This window comes from Pongo pygmaeus, chromosome 4, assembly GCF_028885625.2.
Source record: "Pongo pygmaeus isolate AG05252 chromosome 4, NHGRI_mPonPyg2-v2.0_pri, whole genome shotgun sequence".
Taxonomy (NCBI): Eukaryota; Metazoa; Chordata; class Mammalia; order Primates; family Hominidae; genus Pongo; species Pongo pygmaeus.
This window is the reverse complement of record NC_072377.2, coordinates 133,511,718-133,528,181: the sequence shown is the minus strand read 5'-3', so window position 1 is coordinate 133,528,181 and position 16,464 is coordinate 133,511,718. Positions and strand designations below refer to the sequence as shown.

The 16,464-nt window shown below is 36.6% G+C and overlaps 1 protein-coding gene across 2 annotated transcripts in view; it reads right to left on the bottom strand.

Annotated features, from left to right (window-relative positions):
• SLC27A6 (solute carrier family 27 member 6) overlaps nucleotides 1-16,464 on the bottom strand; it is a 122,051-nt gene that overhangs the window by 36,878 nt on the left and 68,709 nt on the right. For both annotated transcript variants that reach the window (XM_063665203.1, XM_054488320.2), the window contains exon 11: nucleotides 15,893-16,049. The gene's annotated coding sequence lies outside the window, so the exon portion shown is untranslated. The remainder of the gene's footprint in view (nucleotides 1-15,892; nucleotides 16,050-16,464) is intronic.

Here is a 16,464-nt window from a genome sequence, read left to right as displayed (position 1 = left end):
CTTAATTTCAGGCAATTTTGGCCTCCTTTCTCCTACCATTTCCATGGGCATCAGGTCTAAGTTCTTGAGAGTGTGCTAAAGACATTTGATGAAAGATAGCCTTGGGTTACCAGCCATGCAACAGTCTCTGAAACAGTCATTGTTTTATTTGGTTCCCAAAGATCCATGCAGTTAGCCACTGAAATGCTCCTCATTCCCAGCCTCCAGGCCTCTTGAAGTCCAACGCCTTTCTCACTAATTTCCTGCCAACATTGGAGTCGTAGATTCATTTTGTTTCTGAAATATTTTTATCACTTCTCACATGTCTCTCCTTTGCTAAGGCCAGAAAAATTCTTCTCTAGATGGAAGTCCCATTCTTCTTGAACTCCTCTTTTCTACATTCTCCTAAGGACATTACTTATTTTAAATATTAAAATTGGAAAGTCACCTTTCCCCTCTGTTTTTTGGTCCTGGCAACTTGGATTTTGGCAGGAATTCCATTTCTCATATTCTCCTCCTCTCCCTCATCTTCACACTGCTTAAAGGAGCATTTGGGGAAGCCAATCAGTATTTCTTACTCTTGCTGCCCCCTCCCTTAAGAACTGCACAATAACCCCTTTTTGACTGAAGAGCCTGGGTCCCCATGAAGAAGGATCCTGTAATACTTGGTCAATTATATAGAGTAGTAAATTCCTATTCTCCTCAGAGACCTATGGCCATTTACTTACGGGAAAAGCATACCCAAAGCTTTTTAGTACTGTTGAATCAAAGGCTGATTTTAATGTACTGAGAACTGCAGTAAATCGTGGCCCATGTGTTAGAATAGGAATAAGTAAGAATCAGCAGTTAAAGTGATTATTGACTTCCCAGTGGCTCAGACGGGTTCACAGAGATACCCTGTGGTCATTTCCCCAGTTCTAAAACATACAATAGGAATGAATACACCAAGCAAGTGGCACAAACCATATAGTGCTTTCTTCACCTAAAGAGTAAGATCAATAGTAGCCGGAAAATACAAGTAGAAGCCCTTGAATTCTGTGTCCTCAGCCTAAGATAGACATCAAAATTAAAAATGATTTTTACATCCCTGGAGGAATGATGGAAGTTTGTACCACCCCCACAGACTTAAAGGTTGCAGGGGTAGGAGTCTCCATCATATCCCCAATTTGGTGCTTGCATAAAGTAGAGGGATCATAGTAGATGACAGTAGCTTACTTGTAGTTTTGATGCATGTATCATCCTACAGAATGACCCAAAAAATGTCAACTATGTTGGAAGCCTTGCTTCCATTTGTTACATTAACTTTAGAAGGTAGAAGTTTCAATCTTTGTAGAAATTCTACAAAGATTCAAGGGCCTGACATATCAGTGAAGTTTTTAGAGGTACAGAAGCCCAGTTGTAAGGAATGTCCTATTGAGATATTCTCTCCAAAGTAAAGGACAAGTATTGTTTCTTGTACCTCTTACCACTAAGAAAATAGTAAAACATGTGGGAAGTCTCCTAGGGTTTTGGGAGCAATTGCACAATTTCACACTGGTGAATATTGCTTTGACCCATTTATCAGGTAGTACAAAAGACTTTTGGGTTTTGTATGGGTCCTAGAGAAAAAAAAGGGTTTTGCAGCAGATGTAGGCCAAAGTCTGAGCAGCTGTGAAGCTGGCATCATATCCAAAATATCTTATGATTCAAGATGTATCTTTAATGCCTGAAGTTTTCTATTTAACAATATATTTGGGAGATCCTTCCAAATTAATATACAGAGAGTTGCTTAATTTTTATTGCATTTTTGATGCATGTATCATAATTTATTTAAGCAGCCACTATTAATACACTCTTGGATTGTTTCCAAGATTGTGCTATTACACATCATGCTTGAATTAATGACCTTGTAAATATTTCTTCTTTTATAAATACAGAGGCATCTGTTGAATACGTTCCAAGAAATGAGAATGTTGGGTCAAAGACACATGGTATTATAGTGTTGATAGATATTGCTGAACTGACTTCCATACAGTTATATAATTTTATGTTCCCATGAGCAATATATGAGACCATCTGATTCCCCATTTCCTTGATAAGTGTAATTTCAATAAGTATTTCTCTTACAATAAATAAAGTTGGACTTTTTTACACCCCTAGGGATTCTTTTGTCTATGTTCATGCTTTTTGCCCATTTTTCTACAGTGTTACTTATCTTTTACTAAACAAGACCGAAGAGATTTCCATTTAAGAAATTACCCCTTATCTGTGATGTTAATTGCAGATATTTCCCCTAGTTTTTCATTTGTCATTTGACTTTATTTCCATCATAGTTCCCATTTTGTTGTGTTGCTGTAGCGAGGTTAATGAGTGACCTAAAAAGCTGCTAGTCTTAAGTGGGCCCCAGAGCAAGAGAAGGCTCTGCAACAAGTCTAGGCTTCTGTGCAAGCTGCTCTGCCAGCAGATCATTGTGCCTTATGATCCAGTATGTCTAGTGATACTTGATGTATCAGGGGCATGTAAGGATGCTATTTGGAGCCTTTGGCAGGTCCCTATGGTTGAATTACAGGCCTGCTGCTAAGTGTTAGTAGAAAATGCACACTTGATCATTGGCCACCGAGTTACAATGTGACCTGAGCTGCTTATCATGAACAAGGTGTTATCTGACCCATCAAGCCATATGGGCAATCACAGCAGCACTCCATCATTAAATATAAGTAATGTATAGGTTATCAGGCCCTGAGCAAACTCTGAACGCACAAGTAATTTGTATGAAGAAATAGCCTGAATGTACACGGTCCCAACTCCTGCTACACTGCCTTCTCTCTCCCACTCTGCACTCTCAGCTTCATGGATAGTTACCTAAGATTAGTTGACAGAGGAAGAGAAAACGTCAGCCTGGCTTACAGATGGTTCTGCAAGTAACACCCAAAAGTGGATATCTGCAATTTGGGGGCTGTACTCAATGGTTTCGCTTGATGGTCAAGGACTAAGAAACATTATTGGAAAATTGATGACAAAGAAATTTAAAAAGAGGTATACAGATGGATCATTCTGAATGGTCAAGAAGCCATTCTGAATGGTCAATAAACATTCTGAATGGTCAAGATGTTTGTGTTCTATGTAAATGCTTATCAGGGGTAACTTCAGCAGAGGAGTATTTTTAATAATCAAATGGATATAATGACGTGATCTCTGGCTACTAGTCATCCTCCTTCCCAGCCACTCATTCTCATAAACAAAGTGGCCATGGTTGCAGGGATAACAATTATGTATGCGATAAGCAATATAAACTTCTGTTTACTGAGGTCAACCTGGCTACAGCCACCACTGAGTGCCCAATCTGCCAGAAGCAGAGACCAACACTGAGGCCCAACATGGCACTATTCCCCAGGCTGCTTAGCCAGCTACCTGTTCACAAGTTGATTACATTAGTTCACTTCTTTCAAGGAAGGGGTAGCATTTTGTCCTTATGGAATAGATACTCTCAATACAGATTGTCTTCCCTACATGCAATGCTTCTGCCAAAATTACCATCTGTTTACTTATAGACTGCCTTATCTATCATCATGGTATTCCACAAAGTATTGCTTTGACCAAGAAACTCACTTCACAGACAAACAAGCATGGCAAAAGGCCTAGGCTCATGGAATTCACTGTTCTTATCATGTTCCTCACCATCCTGAAGCAGCTGGATTGATAGGACAGTGGAATATCCATTTGAAGGAATAGTGATAGTGCCAGCTAGGTGACAATACTTTGCAGGACTGGGGCAGAGTTCTCCAGAACGGTGTATATTATCTAAGTCGGTATACAATATCTTTCTCTCATAGCTGGGATTCATGAATCAGGAACCAACAAATGGAAATGAGAGTGGCACCACTCATCATTACCACAGTGACCTACTAGCAATTTTTTTGCTTCCTGTTCCCACAATTTTACGTTCTGCTGGCCAAGAAGTCTTAGCTCCAGAAGAAGGAGTGCTTCCATCAGGAGGTATCACAATAATTGCACTAAACTGGAAGTTAAGACTGCTACCTGGCCACTTGGGCTCCTCATGCCTTTGAGTCAACAGACCAAGAAGGGAGTTATGGTGTTGGCTGAATACATGTTTTTTTGTCTATTTTTGTGTGTATGTGTATGTGTGTGTGTAATATCTTTTGTTTTCTTTCCTCTCTTTTTCTCATATAAGATGTATTGACTTTATATATATATATATATGTTTATATATATTAACATATATATGTTAATTATACAGTAATTAAGTTATGGGAGATAATAAAAAGAGTAAATATCACTCAAATACTTTATCTTCTCTTCTGGGAAAGGGGTCTGTGCTTTTTTTGTTGTATGCAGGATAGCTACATCATGTCAAGTGGTATTATGACCTTGTTATTTTATTTACTTGAAAATTAGGTATGGGTTAAGGAGTGGGTTTAGGTGCCAAGTTAATAAAAGGTAAACTTGTGTTGGTTAATTTTATGTGTCAACTTGACTGGGCTAAGGAATATCTAGATAACTGGCAAAACATTATAACTGGGTGTGCTATGATAATGTTTCTAGAAGAAATTAGCATTTGAATTAGTAGACAGAGTAAAGAGTATCAGCCCTCACTAATGAGGGTGGGCATCCATCTATCTATTGCGAGTCCAAGTAGAATAAAAAGATGAAGGAAGGGCAAATTTCTCTCTTTCTTCTTGAGGCAGGACATCTATTTTCTCCTTTTGTATATTATAGCTTCTGGTTCTCAGACCTTAGGATTCCTGGACTTAGAACAGCACCCCCGAACTCCCACTTCTGGAGTACTTAGGCCTTCAGCCTTGGACTGGGAGTTACAACATTGGCTCCTCTGGGTCTCAGGCTTTCTGAGTCAGGCTGAATTGGCTTTCCTTGTTCTCCACCTGGCAGATGGCATACTGTGGGACTTTTCAGCCTCCATAATCACATGACCCCATTTCCATAATAAGTTTCCTATTTATCTGTTTCTCTCTCTCTCTCTCTCTCTCTCTCTCTCCCTCCCTCCTATTGGTTCCATTTCTCTGGAGAACCCTGATCAATACAATGTGATTTCAATCTTCTTAAATTGGCTAACACTTGTTTTGGGACATAACATGTGATCTATCCTGGAGAATGTTTCATATACACTTGAGAAGAATGTATATTTTCCTGTTGAGTAAAAGATCTATGTATGTCTGTCAGGCCCAGTTGGTTTGTAGTGTTGTTCTGCTGCTTTCTTGTTAATTGTTTCTCCTGGATGTTCTGTCCTTTGTTGAAAATGGGGTAATTGAAATATTCTATTATTGTATTGCTATCAGCTTCTCCTTTTAGATCTGTATTTCTTTATATAGTTGGGTGTTCTGATGTTGGGTGCATAGATATTTACAATTGCTATATTTTCCTATTGAATTTACCCTTTTATCATTATATAATGACATTGTTTGTCTCTAGCGACAGTTTCAACTTCAAATCTACTTGCCTGATAAACATATAGCCACTCCTGCATTCTTTTGATTATCATTTGCATGGAATATCTTTTATTTCTTTACTTTCATTCTGTCTTTCAATTCAAAGTGAATTTCTTGTAGAGAACATATAATTTGAACTTGCTTTTCATCCATTCAGCCACTCTATATCTTTTGATTGGGAAGTTTAATCCAATTACATTTAAAGTAATAAATGACAGGGAAGGATTTACTATTGCCATTTTGTGAACTCTTTTTGGTTTGTCTTGCAATTATTCAATTTGTTTTTTCTCTCATTGTCTTTGTGTTTTATTGCTTTTTTGTATTTAGAAGTTTTAATTCTTCCTTTTCCTTTGTGTAATGTCTATAGTATTTTTATGGTTAACATGGAGGTTACATGTGATATCTTTTAGTTATAACAGTCTAAGCAGATAACAGCTTCACCTGCATGCAGGAAGTGTACACTTTTACCTCTTCTGACCCCCAAAAATGCTACTGATATCACAATTTACATCCATTTATATTGTGCACCCATTAACATAATTTATAGTTATTTTTAATACTTGTTTTTAAACTTTTATACTAGAATTAAAAGCAATTTACCCACCATCATTATAGTAATATTATCTATATATTTATCTTTGCCAATGAGTTTCACACTTTCCTATGCTCTTGTGTTGCTGTTTAGTGTCCTTTCATTTCAACTTGAAGAACTTTGTTTAGTATTTCTTGTAAGGTAAGTCTAGTGGTGGTAAACTTCCTCAGCTTTTGTTTGTCTGCAAAAGTCTTTATCTCCTCATTTTTGAAGGACAGGTTTTCCACATATGGTATTCTTGGTTGGCAGTTTTCTTCTTTCAGTACTTTGAATATATTCTTCCACTCTCTTTTGGTCTGCAAAGTTTCTACTGGGAATAAAAAACCATTCATTGTCTTATTGAGGTTTCCTTGTACATGATAAGTCACTTTTCTTCTTGCTGCTTTCAGAATTCTTTGTTTTTAACTTTTGAAAATTTAATTATAATGTGTCTTGGTGTGGCGCTCTTTGGTGTCATCTTATTTGGTGTTTTGTCTGGGGCTTTCCTGGATTTGGATGTTTATTTCTGTACCCAGTTTTAGGAGGTTTTCAGCCACTATTCATTTGAATAAACTTTTTCTCCTTTTCTTCATCTTCTTCAAAGAGTCTCATAATAAATACATTGTTTGGCTTGATCATGTCCCATAAGTTCCTGAAGCTATCCTAACTTTTTTGTTCTTTTTCTTTTTGTGCCTATAACAGGATTATTTCAATGACCTGTATGTATTTGAGTTCACTGATCCTTTCTCCCGCTTGATATAGTAAGCTATTGAACCCTTCTATTAAAACTTTCAGTGCAGTTATTGTATTTTTTAGCTCTATGATTTCTGTTTGGTATTTCTAAATATTTTCTATTTCTTTGTATCACCTGGAAAAGTTGTGGTGCTAGATGTGTGGCCCAGTTTCTTCTCTCCTGAGGGAGAAGCTGAAAGTGGGAGTTTATTGCTGGCTGGCTCTGCACTGAGCTGAGAAAGGGAGCTGTGACAAATGCCTGCATGCTCATTCAGATTGCATGCACTTTCAAAACATTGCTTTTCTCTCTGTCTCTCCACCAGCATAGCAAATGCTGGGCCCTATCAGCTCACAGAGACAGGCAGATTAGATGCCAGTCCCTCAGATAGCAGCCAGAAAAGTTGAGTGGGTGGTATAGATGTATGGTCCAACTATTTCTAGGGAGAAGCTGGAGGCTTATTTTTATTGCTGAAGGAAGCTAGAAAAGAGAAGCCAAGGAAGTGAGCACATGCCCAGTCAAGTGCCCAGAGGACTAGTGATTCCCTGCCCTCTCAGCTCCCAGATGAAAGCTAGTTAGAAGCCAGATGCTCAGACAGCATCTGGAAAAGTTGGAACTTTAGAGGTAGAATCAACCTTTCCAGAGAGGAGCTGAAAGCTGGGCTTTATTGCTGCTAAGTCTGCACTGAGCTGGAGAAAGAGGTGTGGGAAGTGCTTGCACACCTGTTTGAAACTGCCATTTTGTTTTCTGTGGTCCTGGGGAGGTAGTGAATACTTGAGTGTTATTCACTCATTCCCCATCAGCTTCCTGGGTTAGTCAAGTCAGGGACTAGTACCTCAGGACCCTTCACTCATTGGGGAAAAGCTGGGAAATGGGAGTTCCTTCCAGATTGTATGGCACTGTGTTAGGGGTAGGGTTAATGGTGAGACTATTTCAGTTTTTCTTACCCAATTTGATGTATTTTCTAAGTTGTCTAGTGTGTGGAAGTCCCTCAAGTAGTTGCCAGATCTTTCTCGGAGGGTATTGATCCAAGTGTAACTGTTTATTTGGTATATCTGTGGGTAGAGAGAGAGTCCTGAGCCTCATATTCTGCCATCCTGCTGACATTTAGAAATGATTCTTGAGAGGGGGAGACGAGTACTGAAACGTAAATTATGAGCATGCCTTTTGATAACAAAAAGACATTCATTTCATGGCAAAAAGAATAAAGATAATTGGCATATATATGTAAGTTGTTTAGGATATGAAAATGATGGTGTCCCCATCTGATGACTTTCATATTCTCAATTAAGAAGAAGGAGAGCCATCAGCTGAACATAGTGGGGTAGGTGGGAAATGAAAGATTGGAAAAGCATGGGAAAGTATGTTATAGTCAAAGTGGAAAAAACCTGAGATGATTAGATGGAGATTGGTATTGGCTGATGACATGAATTAGGGTGAGAAGAAAGCTGTGGACCCTTTGATGAGCTTGTCAGAAAATGAGGTGTAAGGACCAAGAGGTGAGTACGTTGCAGCAAAATGGCAGGGCACTCATAGGTGCAGAAAGCATAATAGTCTAGAAGGGACCATGAGGTACAAGGAACACACCACCTGTTGAAAGCAATATATGGTGTATGAGTGTTAGAGCCTCCACTTTAGTGGACCAAAAGTTAAATGGTATCCTCCAGGGACAGCAAGGTTTCTTTTTTTTTCTTTTTTTTTTTTTGTTTTTGAGACCGAGTTTCACTCTTGTTGCCCAGGCTAGATTGCAATGGCATGGTCTTGACTCACTGCAACTTCCTCCTCCTGGGTTAGAGTGATTCTCCTGCCTCAGCCTCCCAAGTAGCTGGGATTACAGGCACTTGCTACCATGCCCTGCTAATTTTTTATTGTTGTTGTTGTAGTTTTAGTAGAGACAGGGTTTCACCATGTTGGCCAGGCTGATCTCAAACTCCTGTCCTCCAGTGATCCGCCTGCCTTGGCTTCCCAAAGTGCTGGGATTACAATTGTGAGCCACCGTGCCCAGCCAGAAAGTTTTCTAATAAGGCAAATAGTTGGAAGGATGGCTTTGGGAATACACGGAAGATTTATAAGGAATTTGATGTACTTACTTAGGTCTGGGGTTGCAAGAGGGCCCAGAGGAAAATCCGGGAGGCAGAGACAGTTAGAGAATGAGAATAAAGAAGTAGAATATTATACATGACAAGAATTCAAAATCCTTGTTAAAAATACAAGTTCCCAAGGCTTACACTCAGAGTTTCTGATTTAGTACATCTGGGTGACAATCAGGAATATGCATTTTTAAAAATAACACAAAAGTTTGGTTTTGCACTCTAGCCTTGAGAAACATTTATGTTTTGTTGGATGCTGGGGAGAAAGGTAATAAAGACTTCATGTTCTTTATGGGGGAGGAAGAGCTATCACTGTTTACAAGGTTAGGTGTGCTGAACAGAGAAACAGTTATTCATTCACATTTTCAACCCTTTCACCTCATTGTTGAAATGTGACATAGTACACAGATAGTAATCATGTAGATATGATTCTATCTCTAAAAGGATTACAGTAAAATAGTTTACATAGATTAAATGTCAAGCTACATTAAATCAAGAAACCAATATTCTGAATAAGGAAAAGCACTGCAAGAAGTTCATAAAATAAACTCCACTGACATTTTTAGTGCTGCATTTTAACTTCGATTTTAATTTACTGAAGACATTGCTGCAAGTTTCTTTGTATAAAAGCCACAGTTCCAGTAATAAATCCCTTCACTAGAAAAACAGCAACAAATATAACAGGACCTCAAAGAAAGATCATCTTGGATGTGGTTCAAACTTGGCTTTTGTTATACATGTTAAAATTTACATACAAATTTACTGCAATTTGGGGAGAATTAATAGTTATTTTTCCTCATAAATTAACTCTTACGTATAAGATTTGTTAAAAATATCAGATGTTTTGTACTCTCCTTTTTAATGGTCTTAAAATAATTCATCTAAGTATGTCAAAAAGTGGTGAAATCTGTAGTAAAATGAAATATAGCAACAGAGATAATATCAACCTAATATTTCTACTGAGAAATGGTTGAGTATCTTAAATTCGCAGAATAATACCACTTAATCAATTTCTTGCTTTCTGCCTTATATTTTTCTTAAAGAAAGCAATTTATTTAACTTTTCTAATTGTCTTAAAACAGCAGAATACAGCAATTTTAAAATTCAAATAATACAAGGAGTATAGACTAAAAAGTAAAAAGTCACCTACACTCCATCCAACTCCACACTTCTTAATTAATTAAAATTGTTTAAATTGTCTTCACAAATACTTCTAATTCTCAATGTATTTTTAACAAATAAATAATAAGTACTCTGTACTCCTTTTTTTCCCCCCTTAGGGATACAGCATGGGTATTATTCCATGTCAGTATATGCTGAGATGTCAGTCACTCTTTGTAATCATTGCAGAGCATAACAAAGCATTGATTTAAATTTTTATTTAATTTTTTTAGGTTGTCTCCAAATACTATTATTAATAAATGCTGTCCTTAATTGAACATATTTTGACATGAATTCTGGCTCACTATCAAAAGTGATTTTTTTTCTTTACTCCTACAAATAGAATTGCTGGCTGGGTGCTGTGGCTCATGCCTATAACCCCAGCACTTTGAGAGTTCAAGGCAGGCAGGTCGCTTAAGGGCAGGAGTTCGAGACCAGCCTGGCCAACATGGCAAAACTCCATCTCTACTAAAAATACAAACATTAGCTAGTGTGATGGTGCATGCCTGTAATCCCAGCTACTAGGGTGGCTGAGACACAAGAATCACCTGAATCCGGGAGGTGGAGGTTGCAGTGAGCTGAGATGCGCCACTGCAATGCAGCCTAATTCCTGTCTCAAATAAAACACACAAAAAAATCAAACAAACAAAAACCCTTTCAAATAGAATTGATAAGTCAAAGTTATCTGTTTTATATTCTCATAGTTTTCCAGAACATTTACACTCATTTACACTGCACTCGTTTACATTCCATCAACAATCTTATAAAAGTCCTAGTTTTTATATATTGCCAGATATAGATAGATGTATGATCTTTATTTTAAATTGAAATTTCCTCATTAATCATGAATTTTAAGATTTGTTTCCTGATGCTAAGTATCTGTTATTTTCCACTGGATTTACCATTCTTTATGCTTATGGTTTCCATTTGTATTTCATCTATAGTAAGTTTAAACCAAAAAGATAATGTTATAAATTTTGCTTTGAATAGTTATGTACTTTTGTTAAATTGAGAGAAATAAAATTTTATATTTACCCACATATTTACCATTTCTAATAACTCTTTATTTCTTCCTGAAGAGATAGGTTTCTACCTGGTATTTTTTTAGTCTAAACAACTTCCTTTAGCATTTCTTTAGACAGGACTCCTAGCTATGAATTCTTCTAGATATCTTTTATGTGAAGCTGCCTTTATTTTACCTTTATTGTTGAAGGATATTTTCGTTGCCTGTAGAATTCTGCTTTGACAGTTTTTTGTTTATCTAGGATCTTAAAGATATTGTTCTGTTTTCCTCTGTCCATCCTACCTTTGATGAGAAGTCAGACATACTTCAAACTGTTATTCCATTATGTAATTTTTTTCTGACCCCTTTCAAGAATTTGTTTTAGTCTTTATTTGCCAGCAGTTTGATTTTAATGCCCTAGGTATGGTTTTCTTTGCACTTTTTCAATTTTAGGTCTGCTGAGCATCTTCGTAAGTTTGGGCTTCTGTAACAAAATACCATAGACTGGGTGGCTTAAACAACAAATATTTAGTTTTCACCATTTCACCAAGTTTAAATGAAAGAGAATTTAAACTCTTACATCATATACTTTAGAAGTATTTTTATATTAAAAGTATTTATATCACCTGAATAATTTAAAATTTATTCCCTTCATCTTCTTTACATTTCTTTACAATTCTCCACATTTCTCAATGCCTAAATACAGCTTTCTTCGCTAGAGATAAACACTGTTATTAGTATAATATTTTTCAGATACTTTTCTATGTATTTATACATGCATATATATAAAATAGTTTTGTAGAATGTTTACATAAATTTATCTTATTGTATGAATTATTCAGCAATATGAATTTTTTAATTTATACTATGGCTTTATGAATCAGTATATGTTAGCCCACCTTATTATGATCACATAATATTCTACCATATGACTGTATTGCCATTTATTTTTCTTTCTTCTGATGTATAAGTACAAATTTTTTTTATTAAAAGGGATAAAGATTCATTAAGACTCTTTGTGCACATGTCTATAATGTATTAAAGGTATTCCATGTTCTCTAGAAGTAGAATGCCATGTCGAATACTATATACCTTTAACATTTTAATAAGTACTGCCATATTGCTTTCCAGAATGGCTGTACTTATTTATACCCTCAATAGAAGTACTGGTAAGCTAAAATTTCCCCACATCGCCTGTTCTCACATTTCTCTCATTAAAATTATTTTGCCTTTATATATGTAAGTGTTCTTTATATACTATGTGACAACTATTCTCCCTAGTTTCTAGCTCTTTAAAAACTTTAATCTTTATTGTCTTGTCTTAAAGAAATTTTTAAATTAACAACATATTATTTTTATGTCATGAATTACTTTGTCTGATGCTGGAAGTTTTCTATAAGTAAGAAAAAGGCAAGAAAATTCACGGTCTCAATCTTCTACAATTAAGTATCCTAATAATTAATAATCTGGATACTCTGTAATTACACAGATGCCCCATCTTTGTTTTTATATGTGTTTACTGTATGGTTGGAGTTCTTTTTCCTTTGAAGTATTTCACTGTGCATAAGTTTGATGTTTTGTTTCCCCACTCTTCCCTCATGGTTTCTTTGCTAATCTAATCTCACCTGTTTTATATTTTTTAGTAATTTTTTTTAAGAGAGTCTCGCTCTGTCACCCAGGCTGGGGTTCAGTGGTACAAACATAGATCACCACAGCCTTGACCTCCTGGGGCCAGCCTCCTGAGTAGCTGGTCGTACAGGCACTTGCCACCATGCTCAGCTTTATTTATTTATTTATTTAGTAAAAACAGGGGTCTCACTATGTTACCCAAGCTGGTCTTAAGCTCCTGGGCTCATGCGATTCCATTTCACCTCCCTAAGGCCTGAGTTTACAGATGAGCCACCGTACTTAGCCCCAACCCTCCATTTTCAAATGGACTGTTCTCTCTATAACATTTTATCTTTCATTGCAATGGATTTGGCAGGAGGAGGAGTTTACCCATATATCCAAGGGGGTGATATATGCATGCCTACTTCACTGTCATGATCAAATCTCCAAAGTTTTTAAAGGGTAGGAAATAAGAAACATGTTCACTCAGATTCATAGTACTTAAAGAACACTTACAAATTAAAACTATGTAAAGGCAAAATCTTTTTTAGTGGGAAAGGCAAAAATCCAGCCAAATCACAGATATAAAAAAAGTCTATTTATTCATTTATGTTTTAATAAAGGAAATTAATCCATTCTCATTTATATATTGGGATATGAGTATGCTTGCACGTATTTTTTCTATTTACTATTTTTTGTTTCTCTTTCAAAATTCCTTTTTACAAAAGTATATTTCTCACAAAATTTGACATTTTATTTCTATGCTATTTGTAGTTAACCTTTACATTTTAAAAAATGTTTTAACTTTATAATATGATTTCTGAGCACTTACAAAATTAAACTCTCTACAACTTCTGTTCCAACCAAAGCAATCTCTTTAGCATGTGAGAGACTGCATGAAGCAAGGAAAACTTTCCATTTGGTTGTACATGGAACAGGGTTTATGGGTACAAGGGCTTCTTGCTGGGCAGTCTTCCCCCTCTCAGTCCAGCTCCGCAATGTCCTCCTATAGAAGATACCTCATCTTATTAAGAGAGTCATTTCTGTGGTTCTAGCTTGAAGGAAATACTGGAGCCTGGTGCTTCCAACTTAAGTACAATTGTGCTCACTAGATTATCCTTATAATAAATTTCCCCATTAACTACTCACAAAACTGTCCAAACCTGTAGCCCTTTTTGTTTTTGATCTTGATGAAAATTCTATGGTTCTATTCTAGTCTACATTTTCCCAGTATGATGAGTGGTTTAGACATATCTGTTGGATTTTATCATCAGGTTATCCGTTTTATATATCTTCCAAAAATTCTTAAGTGCTCTGAGCTTACCAGTTTTCCTGATCTGCTGTTTCATATTTTTATATTTCTATCATCTTAATGTGAGTTTAAGATAAAGAAGATATCACTGCCTGCATTTAGTCAGTCAGCTTTCTTTGATTGGAAGTATACAATTAAAAACACCAGAACAAAAACTGAAAACACGTTTTTTTATTATTATACTTTAAGTTATGGGGTACATGTGCACAACGTACAGTTTTGTTACATGGGTATACACGTGCCATGGTGGTTTGCAACGCTCATTAGCCCATCACCTACATTAGGTATTTCTCCTAATGCTATCCCTCCCCTAGTCCCCCACCACCCAACAGGCCCCAGTGTGTGATGCTCCCCTCCCTGTGTCCATGTGTTCTCATTGTTCACCTCCCACTCATGAGTGAGAACATGAGGTGTTTGGTTTTCTGTTCTCGTGTTAGTTTGCTGAGAATAATAGTTTCCAGTTTCATCCATGTCCCTGCAAAGGACATGCACTCATCCTTTTTTATGGCTGCATAGTATTCCATGGTGTATATGTGCCCCATTTTCTTTATCCAGTCTATCACTGATGGACATTTGGGTTGGTTGCAAGTCTTGCTATTGTGAATAGTGTCACAATAAACATACGTGTGCTTGTGTCTTTATAGCAGAAATATTTATAATCATTTGGGTATATACCCAGTAATGGGATTGCTGGGTCAAATGGTATTTCTAGTTCTAGATCCTTGAGGAATCACCACACTATCATTGACAGTGGTTGAGCTAATTTACACTACCACCAACAGTGTAAAAGCATTCCTATTTCTCTACATCATCTCCAGCATCCATTGTTTCCTGACTTTTTAATGATTGCCATTCTAACTGGTGTGAGATGGTATCTCATTGTGGTTTTGATATGCATTTCTCTAATGACCAGTGATGATGAGCTTTTTTCATGTTTGTTGGCTGCATAAATCTCTTCTTTTAAGAAGTGTCTCTTCATATTCTTCACCCACTTTTTGATGGGGTTGTTTTTGTCTTGTAAATTTAAGTTCTTTGTAGATTATTATTATTTATTAGCCTTTTGTCAGATGGATAGACTGCAAAACTTTTCTCCCATTCTGTAGGTTGCCTGTTCACTCCGATGATAGTTTCTTTTGCTGCACAGAAATGCTTTAGTTTAATTAGATCCCATGTGTCAATTTTGGCTTTTGTTGCCATTTCTTTTGGTGTTTTAGATATGAATTCTTTGTCCATGCCTATGTCCTGAATGGTATTGCCTAGGTATTCCTCTAGGATTTTCATCATTTTAGGTCTTATGTTTAAATCTTTAATCCATCTTGACTTAATTTTTGTATAAGGTGTAAGGAAGGGGTCCAGTTTCAGTTTTATGCATATAGCTAGCCAGTTTTCCCAACACCATTTATTAAATAGAGAATCTTTTCCCCGTTGTTTGTTTGTATCAGGTTTGTCAAAGGTCAGATGTTTGTAGATGTGTAGTGTTATTTCTGAGGCCTCTGTTTTGTTCCATTGGTCTATATATCTGTTTTGGTACCAGTACTATGCTGTTTTGGTTACTATAGCCTTGTAGCATAGTTTGAAGAGCAAATAAATACAAAAGCTAGCAGAAGCAAGAAATAACTAAGATCAAAGCAGAACTGAAGGAGATAGAGACACGAAAAACCCTTCAAAAAAAATCAATGAATACAGGAGCTGGTTTTTTGAAAAAATCAACAAAATAGACTGCAAGCCAGACCAATGAAGAATTAAAGAGAGAAGAATCAAATAGACACAATAAAAAATGATAAAGGGGATATCATCACTGATCCCACAGAAATACAAACTACCAACAGAGAATACTATAAACACCTCTATGCAAATAAACTAGAAAATTTAGAAGAAATGGATAAATGCCTCGACACATACACCCTCCCAAGCCTAAACCAGGAAGAAGTCGAATCTCTGAATAGACCAATAACAAGTTCTGAAATTGAAGCAGTCATTAACAGCCTACCTACCAAAAAAAGTCCAGGACCAGATGGATTCACAGCCAAATTTTATCAGAGGTAAGACAGGAGCTGGTACCATTCCTTCCGAAACTATTCCAAACAACAGAAAAAGACGGAGTCCTTCCTAACTCATTTTATGAGGCCAGCATCATCCTGATACCAAAACCTGGCAGAGACACAACAAAAAAAGAAAATTTCAGGCCAATATCCCTGATGGACTTCAATGCCAAAATCCTCAATAAAATACTGGCAAACTGAATCCAGCAACACATCAAAAAGTTTATTCACCATGATCAAGTCGGCTTCATACCTGGGATGCAAGGCTGGTTCAACATACACAAATCGATAAACGTAATCCATCACATAAACAGAACCAATGACAAAATGCACATGATTATGTCAATAGACGCAGAAAAGGCCTTCAACAAAATTCAACAGCCCTTCATGCTAAAAGCTCTCAATAAACTAGGTATTGATGGAACATATCTCAAATAATAAGAGATATTTATGACAAACCCACAGCCAATATCATACTGAATGGGCAAAAACTGGAAGCATTCCCTTTGAAAACCGGCACAAGG